Source organism: Hydra viridissima, unplaced genomic scaffold (assembly GCF_058129835.1).
Source record: "Hydra viridissima isolate aposymbiotic clone 2 unplaced genomic scaffold, HvirCarnegie_v1 scaffold_8, whole genome shotgun sequence".
In the NCBI taxonomy this organism is placed as follows: domain Eukaryota; kingdom Metazoa; phylum Cnidaria; class Hydrozoa; order Anthoathecata; family Hydridae; genus Hydra; species Hydra viridissima.
Window position 1 is genome coordinate 12,996,552 of NW_028324307.1, and position 18,449 is coordinate 13,015,000.

The 18,449-nt window shown below is 31.7% G+C and overlaps 1 protein-coding gene across 1 annotated transcript in view; it reads left to right on the plus strand.

The window, feature by feature from the left end:
- The first annotated feature begins 3,210 nt into the window (after window positions 1-3,210).
- LOC145186423 (uncharacterized) overlaps window positions 3,211-18,449 on the plus strand; it is a 260,292-nt gene continuing 245,053 nt past the window's right edge. Inside the window, 1 exon segment of the mRNA XM_090094650.1 lies at window positions 3,211-3,336. The gene's annotated coding sequence lies outside the window, so the exon portion shown is untranslated.

Genomic DNA, 18,449 nt, shown 5'->3' on the forward strand with positions numbered 1-18,449 from the left:
GTCTAAAAACCTTCAAGTTGAATCTGCCACGTGAGGTCTGACCACGTGAGGTCTGACCACGTGAGGTCTGACCACGTGAGGTCTGACCACGTGAGGTCTGACCACGTGAGGTCTGACCACGTGAGGTCTGACCACGTGAGGTCTGACCACGTGAGGTCTGACCACGTGAGGTCTGACCACGTGAGGTCTGACCACGTGAGGTCTGACCACGTGAGGTCTGACCACGTGAGGTCTGACCACGTGAGGTCTGACCACGTGAGGTCTGACCACGTGAGGTCTGACCACGTGAGGTCTGACCACGTGAGGTCTGACCACGTGAGGTCTGACCACGTGAGGTCTGACCACGTGAGGTCTGACCACGTGAGGTCTGACCACGTGAGGTCTGACCACGTGAGGTCTGACCACGTGAGGTCTGACCACGTGAGGTCTGACCACGTGAGGTCTGACCACGTGAGGTCTGACCACGTGAGGTCTGACCACGTGAGGTCTGACCACGTGAGGTCTGACCACGTGAGGTCTGACCAGGTGAGGTCTGACCACGTGAGGTCTGACCACGTGAGGTCTGACCACGTGAGGTCTGACCAGGTGAGGTCTGACCACGTGAGGTCTGACCAGGTGAGGTCTGACCACGTGAGGTCTGACCAGGTGAGGTCTGATCAGGTGAGGTCTGACCAGGTGAGGTCTGACCAGGTGAGGTCTGACCACGTGAGATCTGACCACGTGAGGTCTGACCACGTGAGGTCTGCCACGTGAGTTCCAGCCACGTGAGTTCCAGCCTCGTGAGTTCCAGCTACGTGAGGTCTGGCGTCATCCTGTTGAAATATCCCATTTTTAATACTTTGTACGAAGGGGAGTCCTACAGGTTCCAAAACATTTCCAACGTAATTGGTGGCAGTTAATGTACTTAGGAGCAACACTTAGGAGGTGATCTAGAATTATATACAGTTTCACCCATACCATGGTTCCAATAATAAGTGCGGTGTGTCGCGTTAAAATACAGGTATATTCATCACTTTCTAACACCCTTCGTTGTACATTTATTCTGCAATCATAAGCTTATAAACAAATGCGGGATTCTTCGCTAAAGGTGATATTTTTCTATTTATCATCCAGTTATCGCTTTTCCTTACACCAACTCAGTCTTACGTTTTGATGATTTAAATTAAGGGGTAACCTCAATAAAGGTCTGTAGCTACTGAATCCTATTTGAATTATTCTGTTAAAAACAGTTCTCAAGGACATTCTTCTTTCTATTACAGACCACCATTTATGAGCTATAATAGTCGCAGACGCAAAGCGATTCCGTAAAATAACTTTTTTCTATAAAAAAAATAGTTTTACGAACCGCACCTAAACCTTGTTTTCTCGCTTCTGTTTGCTCACTTATTATAGAAATCCAACATCTGATAATAGTTGAACAGTTTTGATGTAAGTTACGGACTATTTCACGATACGAAACACCACTTTCATGTAATCAAAGAATACGCACCTTATCTAAAGATGTTAATTGCGAATAATATTGGCTATTATGTTGACGAGGCATCTTTATCCGACAAAAGACAAAAGATAACTGGAGACTTAATTATAATTTATTATTAAAAAATAAGATTGCATCACTTATCAATAACAACTTATTTCTTACATTCCTAAAAACATTATTTTAATGATCCACTATTTCTAATTAATTTTTGTTAGAAATTCATAAGTATACCCAAAATAAGTTTTATGAGCATAAACTTTTTTTTTATTATTGATAAATATGTTCACCAGAAGCAATTATCAAAAATTCTTAATTATTTATTCACACTCGGTTGCTTGTCGAACCTAACTAATTTTCTTTAAGTTCTCGTAAAATATTTTTTTGGTTTCTTTGCTGAGCTAAAGCGTGTAACTTTATTATGAGGAATCTTTTTAAACAAAAGGTTCATTCACAGTTAGCGCTCCTCATAAACAAATGCCAATTGATTAAACTCGGGGAAAATGAGTTGAAATAAATTAATTTATTGATAAGTAGTAGTTAACACAAATGCACTATACTTTAATGATAATGAAAAAAAAACAAACTTTGTGCGTTAAATGATCGGTTCACTAATATTTTATCTCAAAAAAAGAACACAATTTTAAGATGAAACAAAATAAAACAATTTGTTCATAAAAACGTTTTCTTTTTTTCTGTCATTAGCGCGGTATAAGTTATTTTGTTTTAAAAATGTTTCCAAAATTTAAGATTATCAAAAGAGATTTTCTGCTATTGTTCATATTGTTAAGCCCCGTAACAAAATAGAGGAATTATTACTTGCTTCTAATGACGTAATTACTAACAGCTTTTCAAAACAGAAGAAAGGTTTAATTAAGCTGTTCTGCAAAAAAACCCAAGCATTAAAAAACTGAAAAATATTTGATGAAAAAAAAACAAAAAAAACAAGGTAAACTGCGTCTCAAAATAATCTTCAGCAAAATTTAAAACAAATGAATTGTTAAACTTCATTCGTAGAAAAAACTTTATTGATTTTACTAATTTTTAATAAAATAGAAAAGATATATTTTATACATTTTTAAATATTTTTGAATATCCATGTCAGAAGTAATGAGATTCGAGTCTTAAACCTTCAAACAATCTGTATCAAAGTTATGACACAGTTCATTCAATCTTGAAATTGTTTTTTATAATTCTGGTATTTTTTTATTTCTGTAAAATCGTTTTTCTGAAACAATGACTCATTTGGTGTTACATATTATTCGAAAACTTTAGAAAGAATGGAAAATATCAGTCAACGATATATGCTAAATTGTTTTCTGAGATTATTATGCCGACGACAATTCCCTGGAGATCTTTTTTAAAAAAGTAAGAATTATTAATTTCTCATCGAAGCTGAGACAATTTTTGAAAGAATGTTATTCTAATCGCACAATTCAATTTCTTATTTAACAAAAATTTCAAAAAACTTTAAAAAGATTTAAAAAACGATAATCTATTTGTAATTGTAATGAAAAAATGCGTTATAAAAACTTAAAGTCACTTCCACTGTCCTTAACAAATGTTATAAATAACGAACAGATTCGTTGAATTACCAACAAGTAGGGCGTTGTTCTCTTAAAGTAAATACTTAAAGACAGGTTCATCTCATTAGAAATTATCTTTTACTCGCTTCAATAGCAAATAATAGCAATAAAATTTAATCATTTGAAGAATCTGCTTCTCTTGATAGTTAAATTTAATCCCACGTCAGATTAAAGTTGCGACACATTGTCCAGAGATTTCTTGAAATATTGTTAAAGAAATTTGAACAGATTTTAAATTTGTTTTTTTTTTATGAAGGTTAGAAAGAGAAAAAGGTAAGAAAAATTTTTATTTATATTTGTATTTTATATGTATTTCTGAGATATTTTTATCTCTTAAAAACAAATTTTTACTCTAAATTTCTTGTCTTAAATTTGTAACTTTAAATAATTTTTTTTAAGTCACCCCGTTTTATGGCGTGTTGAATAAGTTATGTTGTACTCTTAGCCTCATTCATGATTTAATATGAAAAAAAAAAAACTTCAAAAAAATGAAAGCACCATGTAATGTTCCTGTAAAAACCCTCTCCATATATAAAATCACTTCAAATCACAGTATTTTATAATGGTATTTCGTGTAAATAAAGTATATATCAAATATAAAAAGTATATTAAAATATAAATTATATCAAACTTAAGTCTATGAGTAAAGTAAATTATATTGTTCTAACCAACTGGTTCTAAGTTATCTGATTTAGGTTGGTCTGAAGTGGTTTGACCAAAAAACGAATGGACCAGTACTTATATACTATAATTCATATTTTCAAACATATAATATGTAGAAAAACGTTAGTAAATCAAATATATCAAATCGAAATCCAACAGTAATGTTTCTGTGTGTGTTTTTGAAGATATGCATTTAATATTGTATGCAATAAAATTAGGGGTGATTTTTGTAATTTTTTATCAATAATCGCTATCTGAAGCGCAAATGTTGTACTCTTAGTCTCATTCAAGATTTAATAATAATCTAAAGCACAAATGAATGATCTTTTACCTATTTATAAAACAACATTTGTTCCATTAAAATATTGAATATGGTCACACGAAAAGCACTTTGAAATGTTATGTTAACCATTTTAGTGTATGATACTATCACATTAACAGTATTGACAAATGATATTTGTCATAAAATGGACTCATTTAATAATTTTTGTACCAGAGAATGGTATAAAATTTTCCAAAATTTCATTGACCGAGGCGCGCAGTCCGAGTGGATATATATCGTCACGGTGCTCGAGAAACTTCTTTAGAGTACTGTTTCGTAGTTTCAAGCATTCTTGAATGATTGGAGTTGCATACAGATCCAGAAAACAAGGTCATTGGCCATTTCAAATTTCTTGAATACACTGCTAATGGACGGAGGGAGAGGATCGGCCTAAGTGTTGTGGATCTTTAAATCCTATGGAGCAAAATATGTGCAAATCTAACATAGCTTCTGAATAATTATGAGCATTGTAAAAAGAAACAAACGTATGATGCATTGAACAACCTGTTTGACGTAACTAAGGTGAAAATCGAATGGATGTGCAAAGAGGACAAGAACCTGTGCAAACTATATTTTTTTAGTATTGGTTCTGCTTGCTGATTATTCCGCTGCTAAACCTGTTGTATAACAACAAAACACCCATCCAATCAAAAGTAGGCAGTAGAAGAGACTGTGTGCATGCTTGCCAGCTCAATGCCACTTTGTTGTTCCGAAATGAGCACAGACTCATTCGACAGCAGCAAATACAGTCTCAAAAAAGAGTAAATTCAGCTTTTAACTATCTGAAATCGTCCTGTCTAGAAGACACTTTTGATGATTCACTTTACTTCAGCAACACATTAAGTTCTTCTTGTAGAGTTAAAATTTCATCTGTAGGATTACTGGAAGTTGCTTCAATAATATTAAGATCATGAACTCCAAAAAGTTGAGATGCCAATATGCGTGAAAAATTTATCGTATCTCTGGATGGGATTACTATAGAGTTCTTTAGACAGCGTAAAAAATTCATGACATGTGTATTCAGGTGTTCGTCGACTCTAATTTTCAAATTACCCATCAATTTTTTGCTAATTTCATTGTAAACTAAAGAAAGTTTCTAAAACATAAATTCTAATACCGTGTCAGCGCTCAACAGTGTTTCATCATCTCTACTAAGATTCTCTATAACTAATTTAATAGGTGTTTTTTATGGTATTCACTTTTTTTAGGAGAAAAATACTTTAGAGTACTTGACAAGTTCTGATTAGCTTTCAAAACGTGCAAATAAGTTTTTATTATCATTTGAAACAAAAATTTAACATTTATTGTTATCATCATCACAGGCGCCACTTAAGCCTTTATTATCATGTTTTTTCTCATAAAGTTTGTCACATACTCCAATATGTAGACCATGATTAAGATGAAATTGACCAATTACATCTAAATTTCGAATATACTTCTTCTTAAAAGATGCTCCATCCTGAATTTCCTGAGCATTTTATTATTTTGTTACAACGCTGACACTATCCTTCCAACTCTTCTGTAATTGGATTTTTCCGTTTTGTTGCGTATATCCAGGCTGACATTGCTTAGAATACGAATGGAAAAACTAGGAAACTCCCGAGTACTAGCCTGTGTGTTTAATTTTTTTTTATATAAAATATTAATTACTGAAATAAAGCTTTTTATTAAAGTTACTTCCTATTCTATTTTTAAACAGTTTATTAAATTGTTATTAAAAAAGAAAATCAAATCAAATTATCATTTAAATTACTTAAATAAACGTTTTATTTAAGAAACTTTTCCTTAACAATTGTTAATTTTTGAAATATAAATAACAAAACTTTTATATTTCAATTGCATAAAGTTGCATTCAAACCTTAAAATGTTCGAATAAAAAAGTTCGAGCATTTCAAGGTTTGAATGCAACTTTATGCAATTGAAACTCATAGTATCGAAATAATATTTTAATCGTTATGCGAACGCATGAAAAAAGTTCAAGTTTTAAATTTTTGTCGCTTTAATTTTAATAAAAAAAAATAATTGAAAAAACAGTAAAAACAGTCATTTAAAAAACAGTTTGTTTGCTGTTTTTGTTTTTTCTTAAAAAAAGAGCTGTTTTACTGTTACTTGTTGTGCAGTTTTCAGAAACCCTACTGCTAATAGGGCTATCTACACAAGAGCTGCTCAAGTGGAGAAGCGCTTGGTAAGCACGCTTCCTTTTTGAGAAGTGGAACAAACAGTTTGAATGCAAACACATTAATGGGTTTCTTTTTTGCAAGACCAGCAAAAGTTTTACTGTAACAAGGATAATCTTCCATTAGGGAATACAACAAAGATTTATCTCCCATCTTTTCTAAACACATCATCGTGATTTTTTGACTTTCTTTTTTGATGATGCTATATAACATTAGGTATCTAAAGCTTGTGTTCAATTTTGTAGTTGCATAATGTGACCTCAAAAATAGGGCAAAATACCCGATAAAAAAAACCTTTTAAATGATTTTGTGCGTGAGGCCTTTTGTCAAACCTCCTCATCATGTGATAACGGGAAACGAGGTTGTATAAATATCATCACTATGATATATATATATATATATATATGTATATATATATATATATATATATATATATATATATATATATATATATATATATATATATATATATATATATATATGTATAAATGTATATATATATATATATATATATATATATATATATATATATATATATATATATATATATATATATAAATATATATTGTGAGGGCGGGGTTTTTTAAGATGTTATAGGTTTATTTATTTAGTGTAAGGTAGCTAGACAGAAGTAGTGTGACAACAGCGATATGAGTTTGGGGGTGGCGCTGATAAAGAATCTGATACAATGCGAAGTTGGGCTTTCAGTGTGTAGCGCAGATGTGGTAGAAGCGCGGTAGGAGCATCAGACTTCTCAATAACAATTATTAACGCATATAGTAATAATAATATTATTACCTTAATCAAATTGCAAACAAAAATCAAAATACTACTAGTTTTTATTCTCTTACTTATTTTTCTTAATAAATATTCTCAACTATTTCTCATCAATATATATTCTCTTAATATTAATTTATACAAATAACAATAAATTAATACAGATAACGAATATCTAAAGTCACTCAAATATCTTTTCTTAACAACTCTTCTCATAAGATGATATTTAAAATTTCCATTAATTCTTTTCATAAAATTCTCTTTAAATCTTCAAAAATCTATTTCTCTTAAAATCCTCTCATAAGGAGAATTACTCAAAGCCTCGTAAAAACTCTTTCTAAATGCATCATTAAAAACTTTTCATAAAATCTCCCCCAAATAAACCTGTAAATTAAAAACCTAAAAAATCTGCAAGATTTTCTCAACCTTTCCTTTTCTATTGTCCGCACTGTTGCATTCTCGTATTGGTTTATATATATATATTAAAAACAAAAATTTGTATAAACTCAGTATCGGCGTTTTTCTCTCTCTCTCTCTCTCTTCTCTCTCTCTCTCCTCTCTCTCTTCTCTCTCTCTCTCCTCTCTCTCTTCTCTCTCTCTCTCTCTCTCTCTCCTCTCTCTCCTCTCTCTCTCTCTCTCCTCTCTCTCCTCTCTCTCTCTCTCTCCTCTCTCTCTCTCTCTCTCTCCTCTCTCTCTCTCTCTCTCTCTCTCTCTCTCTCTCTCTCTCTCTCTCTCTCCTCTCTCTCTCCTCTCTCTCTCTCCTCTCTCTCTCTCCTCTCTCTCTCTCCTCTCTCTCTCTCCTCTCTTTCTCTCTCTCTCTCTCTCTCTCTCTCTCTCTCTCCCTATTACACAAAATCGTATATAAATATAAAGTTCTAATTCCCATGAGGTTCATACTACAATAGCCATTTAAAAAAAAATACTCATAAATGATTGCGTGACTTTCATCGCATTTATCTACGTGACTTTTAACACTCATACGTAACACTTTTAATTCACCAAATTTATTAGAATAAAGTGTTATTTTAAATTCTCTTATAAACAATAGTTTTCTTTTTCTCCAAGTTCGTTTAGTACTTTTCGAGAACATTACTAATTAAACTCGCATCATTATATTTTCAGTCGCGTTTGCGTTTTAATCAATAATAATGGGACTTATTCATTTTTCATGTAATTGAACATGCGTGTATATCTGGTGTTTTGAATGACTCGCTCTTTTCTTCGATTAAATGTTTTATGTCTGAGTAGGGTAAAATTTAAAGATAATGTTTATAATTTCTCATTTTCCCTCCTCACAATACAATTGTGCGGGGAAAAATCGCCGCAAAACATTTATGAAATGAATATTTTGTAATAAGTTAAAAAATTTTAAACCACCTCTGATATTTCAAGAAACATGAGCAATAATCCAAGTAAAATTTCAAAATGACCAGGGTTTTTAACATAGAACAACTACTTCCAAAGTAATAGCAGGTAGTGATGTTTTCGTTAACAGGTAGTGAATATGTCTCATAAATATGTCTCATAAATATGTCTCATAAATATGTCTTATAAATATGTCTCATAAATATGTCTCATAAATATGTCTCATAAATATGTCTTATAAATATGTCTCATAAATATGTCTCATAAATATGTCTCATAAATATGTCTCATAAATATGTCTCATAAATATGTCTCATAAATATGTCTCATAAATATGTCTCATAAATATGTCTCATAAATATGTCTCATAAATATGTCTAATAAGTATGTCTCATAAATATGTCTCATGAATATGTCTCATGAGTATGTCTCATGAATATGTCTCATAAATATGAATATTATAGAAAGCATCCAAAGCATGAAACAAAATGCACTGTTATAAAAAATCGTAAAAACTTTTGAAAGTTTCTAAATTCTGCTGGCTGAAAAGATTGCTATTAAAATATAGTAAAAAGTAGACTTTTTTTTTTACAGATAAATTTTCGCAAAAAACAGGGTTTTTTTTTAAAAAAAAAAAAGATTAATTTTTTGCATAACTTTAAATTCGTTCATTGATTGAATTACCAATAAATTTCTATTGAGGAATCAAAAATGTAAAAGATAAATTTGTTTTCTAATATTAATCATCATTTTACAAGCTAATATCTAAAAAGTGTGGAAAAAAAAAGATAATCTTCACCTATCGCTAATTTTCGTTTATCGATGGAGAAATCAAATCCTAATATTTAAGTGACGAATGTTAAACTTTTGTTCTAAATGATAATAAAAACTTATTTGCACGTTTTAAAAGCTAGTCAGAACTTGTCAAGTACTCTAAAGTATTTTTCTCCTAAAAAACGTGAATACCATAAAAAACACGTGACCTATATAGTTTGCTAGATAAACTTTATCCAACTGTTCATTAAGTTACACTATTCAAAAAAGTCTAATTCTTTTTATAGCATTCAATATGTTGTTCTTTACTTCTAGCGTGTAAAATAGAATTTCACTCTGTATAAACACTCATCAATGCTCCTGATAGAGGTGGATTATGGAGAATAAACTCTAAAATTATTGATATATTTGTACAATGTGAACTATTGTTTAGAAAAAAACTTCAACATTGACCACAGTATTTTCTGCAGATGATTTTGTAAAAGAACATCTTACAAATATAATAGTTACATCTAACTTTAACAATGTTAGCATGTCAACTGATACTTCTGTTACCAAAAAAATTAAAACAAATGTGCCTGATTTGCAAATGAAAATGTGAAAAACACAAAGTTGCAGGGAAAGACTCCAAAAAAAGATCACGGCAAACTGAAATAAAGAAACTTTGCTGCAGCATTAAACTTTTGTAAATTAAAATGCCTTTAAAATGCTATTAATCTAAAAATAAAAGTATTTTTAATTTGTTATAAAAAACTACTAATAATAAACTTTTAAGAGTATTAAATCTTTAAAAGTTTAAATTTGCTCACAAGTCAATGATAAAGTATCTAGAAAGACTACCGATCTCAAAGTTCTTACTTCAGTGATCTGATTAGTACACCAAAACCAATACCAAATCAATCCATCTTCAAGAAACTATGTCTTTTTGGAATTATTTTACCAAGCTTGACAAAGAAGAGGATAACATCTGGCCCTGGCAAAATATCAGGAGTGCAGTAGTTCAGAAAAGTGAATAAGCTGTCTCGAGGTAGCACCAGTGGAGTTACAGCTCACTTAAAGTAAGTGTTTTATTCTTTTATTGTAATTTAGTATATTTCAAATCCCAGTAATTTTGCATCAACGCGGTAAAACGCACAAAAACCGTAATTTCTGAGTAAAATGCGACAATTTTTAATAAAAAAAAAATTTTGAATTACTCAAAACACACCAAGGTATTTTGAGGTTCATGTAATTACTTTTTATGAACTATCTATAATTGAAATATTGTAGTTTGCATCCTTTTTAACATTTATAATTCCACTATTTTCTTTCAGATCCTACCACCTTTTTACCAAAAGTTTTGATGCAAAAAGTCGATAATGAAAATATAGAGAAGAAACTTCAAGAAAAAAGGAATGCTTGATCAGAGGCTGATAAATCCAGTATCGTAAGAGGAAATTTTGGACCTAATAATAAAAACAAAAGTCTTGATAGCCTCCCACATTGTGCATCATCAAGTCACCAAACAAAAATAGACGACTTTAAAGAAACCATAAAGTGGTCTTCGCAAAGTGCACAACAGTTGGAATAACCATTCTATTCCTTGTACTAGTTCTCTCTAACATCCCGTTTCACATTATTAAAACTGCTGCCTTCAAAATGCTGCTGAATTATCTTTGTTCACAAGCCAACCTAAAAAGTCCAACCACCTTATCAAGCATCCAATGATTTTTCGCAATCTAATACGTGATGTAAAAAAAGCAAATTGAAAGAGACATCCCGCATAGCAAAATGGTAGCTTTTACAACAGATGGATGGATTGCAAGAAATGGTGATCCCTTCGTCTACCTTACATTGCATTATGATACCAAAGACTTTGAACTCAAAAACTTATCTTTGGATTGCCAAAATTTCATTGGGAGACATACAGAAGTTTTGCTCGCACAAGGATTAGACTACATGATTTCTCAATTAACTGCTCATCAGAGCTCAATGCTATAATCAAGAAATGTAAAGGACATGCTCAAAGGACCCACCAAAGTTCATTGGACTGGCTGGACATCAAGAAAGCTTGCGTGAAAGCAAATATAGAACCAATCATGATCATTCAGCCAATGGTAACAAGATGGAATTCCAACTTTATGATGCTTAAGTCAATCCTCAGATTAAAAGCTAGTTTACTGGTTGCTCTTAAAACCCTAGACAAATTAGATTTTCAAATTTTGATTCCGGATGAGTTAGAGTTCAATAGTGTTTACAACATTTTACCATTCTGGCAGAATGTAAGTGATGCTCTAATTCCTTGTCTTCTGAAAAACAGGTGACCATGCATAAAGTTCAAAAAGACATTAAATCTCCACTTGCTTTGCAAAAGAAGCTTAAATGACGTTGAAGAGCGTGACCCTCAAGTTGCTGAGTACCTACATAACTTTATAGAAGAATTTGAAAAAGGTTTATCCAATAATGACATTGGAGTCAGATACAATAATGCGGGTTCACTTCTGCATCCATATTATAGAGGATATACTTTCAAAAATATACCAAATAGTGAGAAAGGGAGGGCAGCTGCCATCAAGTAATTGATTGAAAATCAATTAACCACAATTCAGTTCTACAACTCATTGGATGATAATCATACTTCGCAAAAAATATCAGACCTTGACAAAACTATGGATCCAGTGGACGTTGAGTTTTTGAAACAAGAGGCAGATTTAAACGCAACGCCCTAGGACTTCACAGTCAAGCCAATCAGACAATAGCCTTACCTGAAAGGGATATGAATGCTTTGAAATGGTGGAAGCAAAATAAAAATGAGTTAATTTTGCTAGCTGGTCTGACTAGAAGTTACTTGGCTATAACTGTGACTTCTGCGTCATCAAAAAGAATGTTTTCAGTAGGAGGTAGGACAGTAACAGATTTTAGGGATAATGTAAAACCAGATTAAACTAGCATGTTAGTGTTTTTGAGTCAAATATACCCAAGGGTTCCTTCTAACCTCAAAGATTGGGAAAAAACTTGCGAAGAAGAGCCATATGAATTGTGAAAAAGAGCCATATGAGCCAAATGTCACACCAACAACTGAGAAGACATAGCAACAGGGAAAATCACAAAGTCAAACTAAAACTAGAAAAAGTGGTGCACCTGACAAGATTTTTCCGACAAAATCAGATACTCAAACTAGTCCTGAACCTAAAGAGCAACAGTAGCTACAGCAAGATACTCAAGAGAATCAAAGGACTCCAGCTCAGCAAGAAGGGTATAAAGGGACTCAAGCTGAAGACCAAACGCAGTGTCTCTTTGTTTTTTCCAATGACACCCCAACAAAGACCATGTTTTAGCAAAAGAGCAAAATAAAGTAATTTAATGATGTCTAAAAGGAAGGGGAATGAGAAAAAGAAGAACAGAGCATCTGATAAATTTTTTTTTCAATAACATGTTTGATTAAAACTGTAAATGTAAAATTTAGTAATAGAAATACAAAAAACAATTTAAAAAATGTTTGCTTAGATTTAAGGTAATCAGCAAAAAAAACGGAAGACAGTGATAAAAAGCGGTAAAAAGTATTAAATGCAGTAAATGGTAACAAAAGCGGTAAATTGGCGTATTATGCATTATTATGCAAAATTTCATCGGTAAAAACGATTTTAACGCACTTTAACGCATTCTTCGAACTTTTACACTTTTTTACGCATTTTAACCGCCGATGATTATTCGTATTAGTGCAAAACTTCAGACTGTTAAGGGGTCGTCAATAAAGTACTTACGCCAAAAGTTTTGAAACATTGACCCCCCTCCCCCCTGTTACTATTTGCACTTTTTAGTCTCCTCCCCCCTTTGAAAAGTACGAACGCTTTTGAAGTTCCCCCCCGCCCTTCTCTTTTCTCTTCATGAGTTAAAAAGTTAATTTTTATAAAAAAAAAATATTATTTAAGAAATTTAAATATTAGGATCGTCCATAACGTACGCTGGGCATGAGTAAAAATAATAAGTCATCAAAAAGTGTGATACTCTTTATATTTCAAAACGTTCCATTTGATTAAAATAACTTCTCAATACATTTTAATATGAAGTATAAAAAGAATTTTGGAATTTCTTCATATTTTAATTAATTAATTAGCGCGATAACAGTCTTGCGAAGGGTAACAAGTTTAAAAGTTAAAGTTTTAAAGTATGGTTAAACTTTATGTATTAATTTTTAAGATTGTTATGTAAATAGTATTTTTTTAGAATTTTTTTAACTTTATTTTGTAAAAAATGTTTTTTAATAAAAATAAGACACTATAAGTTATTTCAGACCTAAACAAACAACCCCCGTTTGCATTTATTGTAAATTTAAGTTGTGCTTTAAAATAGTCAGTTAAAAGTTAAAAGTTAAAAGTTAGTTTGAAGGCGGAATTATTTAAATGGATAATAGTGAAAAGTACAAAATTATTTACCAACAAGTAGCAAAAGCTATGCCACAAAAAAGTAAATAGGAGCAACAGAAAGAAGCTTATAAATTGTGGTATAAAGTTAAGCAAAAAGAATTGACGTATGAATCAGTTTTAAAAGAACTCACACGAAAAACAATGGAAAATAAAAGTCAGTTGATGTCTTTTTGGTCTAATGTTAAAACATCAAATAATCAATCTATTGCAGTGAAACTTCTTCTCATAAACGAAATATCAGATGAGCGACCAGATGCTTTGTTAATATCCGATGAAGCAGGCAAAATAGATTTTGTAATCGATAAAACACTAGCTACTTCTTCTAAATTTGATATTCAAAAAAGTCAAAAATTGCAAACAAAAGTACCAATTGATCAGCAGACAAAATCTCATACTCCACAACAAGAGAAAATCCAAACTGAAATTTCGCAGTTAAAAGAGTAGCTGTTAACATTGGTAAATGTGCACCGTGCTGGATTGATAACTGACGAACTTAAAATAAAATCGGTTTTTGTAGAAAAGCAAATAAAAATAAAACAAACTCGTCTTAAAAAAATGAAACGCGAGGCAATCCGTCAAAGACAACGCAGAGCAAGTTCGAAACGAACACTTAATGATATTGTTGATGACATGCCCTACTTAAAATCAAAGCTTTCTGAATTCAATAGAGAAAAAAATGGTAGACCAGCTGTAATTGAAGATCAGCCAGATCTTCTTAATGCCATCGTTAACATTGCATCAATAGGAGCTGCTGCTAGCGATTGACGAAGATTGCAGGAGTTACGTTCATTTGACACGACACTTGATGACTTAAATAAAATCCTACTAAAACTGGATTATTGTTTATCGCGATCTGCAACATATCTAAGACTGATGTCTAAGCAATCAAACACACTTGAGGGAATACGTCACATTAAGACAGTCCCTGTGAAATTGATCAGAGCTGATAATACAGCTCGTGATAGGCATATCGATGCTGGATTTACATTAGTGTGCATGCAATACATGTATGAAATTTGTTCCACGTTTGGTCCAGATTCATGCTTTTATTTAAGTCTAGACGACAAAGCCAAAGTACCATTACGATTAGCAGCTGCAATAAAACAATCACCAATTTTGATGCATCTTCATTAACAAGTACGTTTGCCAGATCATAATTTTTTAGTGGCTTCCAGGCATAAACTTATACCGTCTGTTTATGCAGCTATTATTATTGATTCAAACAAATTTGCTGACGCAATGTCATATTCTGGACCAACGTATATTGCTATTAGATCTATGAAGCATGATAGCAGCACTGCTTTTACTCATGGCTGTGATTTGGAGCGTCTTGTTTCAATTGAAAATTTTAAGCTTCACATTTGTATCCGGAAGGTCAGGTAAAACCTATATTTGTTGTTGCATGTGATGGAGGTCCTGATGAAAATCCAAGGTTTCCCAACAATTGCAAGTTGCAATTGCAAGATTTATAAAATGGGATTTGAATGTCTATCTAACAGGAACTCATGCACCTCATTATTCATGGTTTTGCCACATGATTATTTTGGGACACATCTAAATGCATCTGGAAAAACAATTGACGTTGATTTAGAAAAAAAAACATTTTGCTAAAGCTGCAGAAACTCTAGCTGAAGTATGGTCGGATATAATAATTGATAACTATTCTGTTTGTGCTGAATATGTTGAACCTTCCCAACTGTCACCAATACCTGAGCAAGATTCAAAATGGATTGAAAATCACGTAAGACAAAGTCAATATTTTTTAATGCTTGTTAAGTGTGATGTTCCGAATTGCTGTAAACCTTGGCAAAGTTTCTGGAAAAAACATTTTCCTCAACGTTTTTTACCAGGTCCAGTTGTAATGTCTCATGGTGCTGAAGGAATTTTTATTCCTGAGCCAAAGGTAGCACGAAATATTCCTAAACCTTACTTTTCTTCTTTAGCGCAGCGCTTGGGATACATAGGTTCAAAAATTTCGATGGAAGCTTTGTTTAATTTGTACTGCCCATCAATTTCACAACAAGAAATTGATCAAAGAACTTGCAAAACCTGCAAAATTTAACACACTTCTAAAGCAAGTGTTAAGCGTCACAAATGCGTGTTTGGAAACATAATCAACACTACCTCTGAGAAAAATAACAATGACGATGAAAACAATGATACTCATTTAACAGTAAATAAAAGTAATTCTGATCAAATTCATGTCATCGAAAACATATTTGATTGGGTGAAATCACCCTTTGATTTAGATAGATCACCAACAATTTAAATTAGTTGGTTAATGAAGACTATATTAATAATTTTGTTTACAAAATATTAAAGCGATGTTTTGAAACCTATAAAGATAACAGTTTTTTTTAATTTGTGATTACTTAAAAAAAAATTATTACTCTGCCTTTAAACACAACCTATACTTTAAAGGTACCAAACAAACATTCACACCAGTTTGCTGATATAAAAAGTTTCCTGTTTGCCAGCAAAAGCGCTTAAAGATCAACTACATAAATCTTTCAACAAGTCTCTTTTGTTTTATTTTGTGATAATGATCTTTTAAATGATTGCAAAGTGATACACTTTACTGTCACCTTGATGTTCAGAGTTAAAAATTTTCTAACACTAAATTGATTGCTTGCATTTTTTTAGCTGAAATACTTTTCAAAAATTTATAACCTCCAATTTTCTCAAGCTTCTTAGTTTATTATATTTATCAAAAAAATTACCCGAGATAAGATGATGCAATTTTGTTACATGACATTTTTTACATTTAATAAATAATAACTATGTTTTCATACACAAAGAATTGTCGTATTTATATAAGATTGAGCACAAATGTGTTTTCCTCGCGGTTATTAATTTCCTACTTTAATTGCGATAAAGCAATATAGGCGGAGGGTATGTAAAAACATTAAAATTAAAAAAAAAAGTTTCTAGGCTTGCGATGGTTAAAACAATTGTTTTGAGCAAGCAAATCCTTTTGAATATCGCATGAAAATACAATAATTGTGCATTATCATTAAAACTTTGCCTATTCCTTAATTACTAATAAACGTAACCAAGCATGTGAGGTGTTACATTTATAAAACGCTTCAAACGAAAACTATAAGGTGCCAAGTAAACGTTCCTACCCGTTTATTTGGAACTAAAAACCCACAACATTTTAACCAACCCCATTAAAACTTATTACGTTTTTATTATTAAATTTAAATTTCTCTTACTAACTTTTAAGTTCCTTTAAAGTTTCCAAAAAAAAATTGTAATTAGATCTTCTTTAAGGGTAAGTATACCTCCCTCCCTCCCCAACTGTCATTTCATAGTGACGGTCATGGTTTTATTATTTAGAAAAAATTATTTGTTATTATATTCAAAAATATCAAGTTATTTATCAAAAAACATTTAGTTATAGATAAGTATTTGTAAGTGGTGATAAGTTATAAATATAAGCATTAACTAAGAAAAATTACTTTTAAATTAGTGCGTATGTACTTTTATATTCAACCCCTCCCCCCCTATACGCTTTCGTACGCCTCTTGAAGATCCCCTCCCCACTATGAGCGTACGTACTTTATGGACGACCCCTAACATTAAGTACGCGACACTTATAGCTCGCTAAGGTGTCTTTATGCAGACGTTACTGTGACTCTAATTTATTTTGGATCACCCTTGTTTTTCTCTTCAATGAGCCTATAATCTGGGAGCAAAATTTTTAGAAATAATTGCAAATGTCAGTTGCCCTCAATGAAATATACTCGAGTATTGACAGTTTCCTCATTTGAGAAATACACATTGTTTAAATGTGAATAGCCGCATTTCAACAATGGTTTTAATGAAGTGACACAAATGCCAAGGTCTAGTGGAGCTACCCTCCGATATCCCATAGAATGAAACTTCAAGGAAAAAGCTAGATACAGTTCTTTACTTCTTGATTTTATCACTTCGTTTTATCTTCTGCATATATTCTTTGTGCATATATCACAAAAGTCTTTTTTTGTTTAACATCTAAAGATATAGCTAAAGAGAACTTAGATTTAAAAGCTGAACTTTGTGTCTTCAATGAACTTTGAATCTTAAATGAACACCTTTTGAGTAGTTAAATATTGAGAAGTTAGAGGTACCTAAAAGATGCTCAATTTCAATCAGTTAGTCAAAAGTTATGCCAATTCTGCTATATGAAGTTACATTAGAAAAAAATAAAGAATATTGAAGTTTGACATACTTATTAGAAAGATGATGCTGCAAATTTATGCAAATTCTACATCTGTTCTGGTTTTTATTTTTTCTGATGGTGTGGAAAGTGTTGTGAAATAGCAGCTTTACTTCAGGGTCAGTAAGTAGCACTTCTCATTCTCACCTTAATGTGATCTAATGCAAAGCTTGATTAAGAACTAAATATTGCCAGATCCTTTTTATAACTAGATAATAAATAATACAGTAATAACTAGAAATTTTCCTCTTCAGTCTTTCCGGCTCATTATAATCATTAAGGACTAAAAAGAGTACTCTTACATAAAAATTCATAGCGCTTTCATTTTCCTGTTTAAAGTTATAATTTTTTTTTTCATTAAGTTAGTATTGTCTAATTTTTTTTATGAAATTCTGTTCTTCATTACATTCCACATTCTATACTTTTATAGGTATGTTGATTAGGGTGACAAAAAAAAAAATCAAAGTGCTTAATATTGGACTCTCAACCCTTTATTGTGTTCCTTTTAACTAAAAAATGAACTGTGCAAAATATTATTAGAATATTTTCATATCTAGGGGTTGCTCAAGGAGCATGATATTATCAGATTTAAGGGTCAACATAAAGTAAAAATGAATGGGGTTGTTTGCTTGTTTTCACTTGTTGATTGTTCACTAGTTTTTATTGTGTTAACAATTGTGGACTTTTGCATATTTGGAATT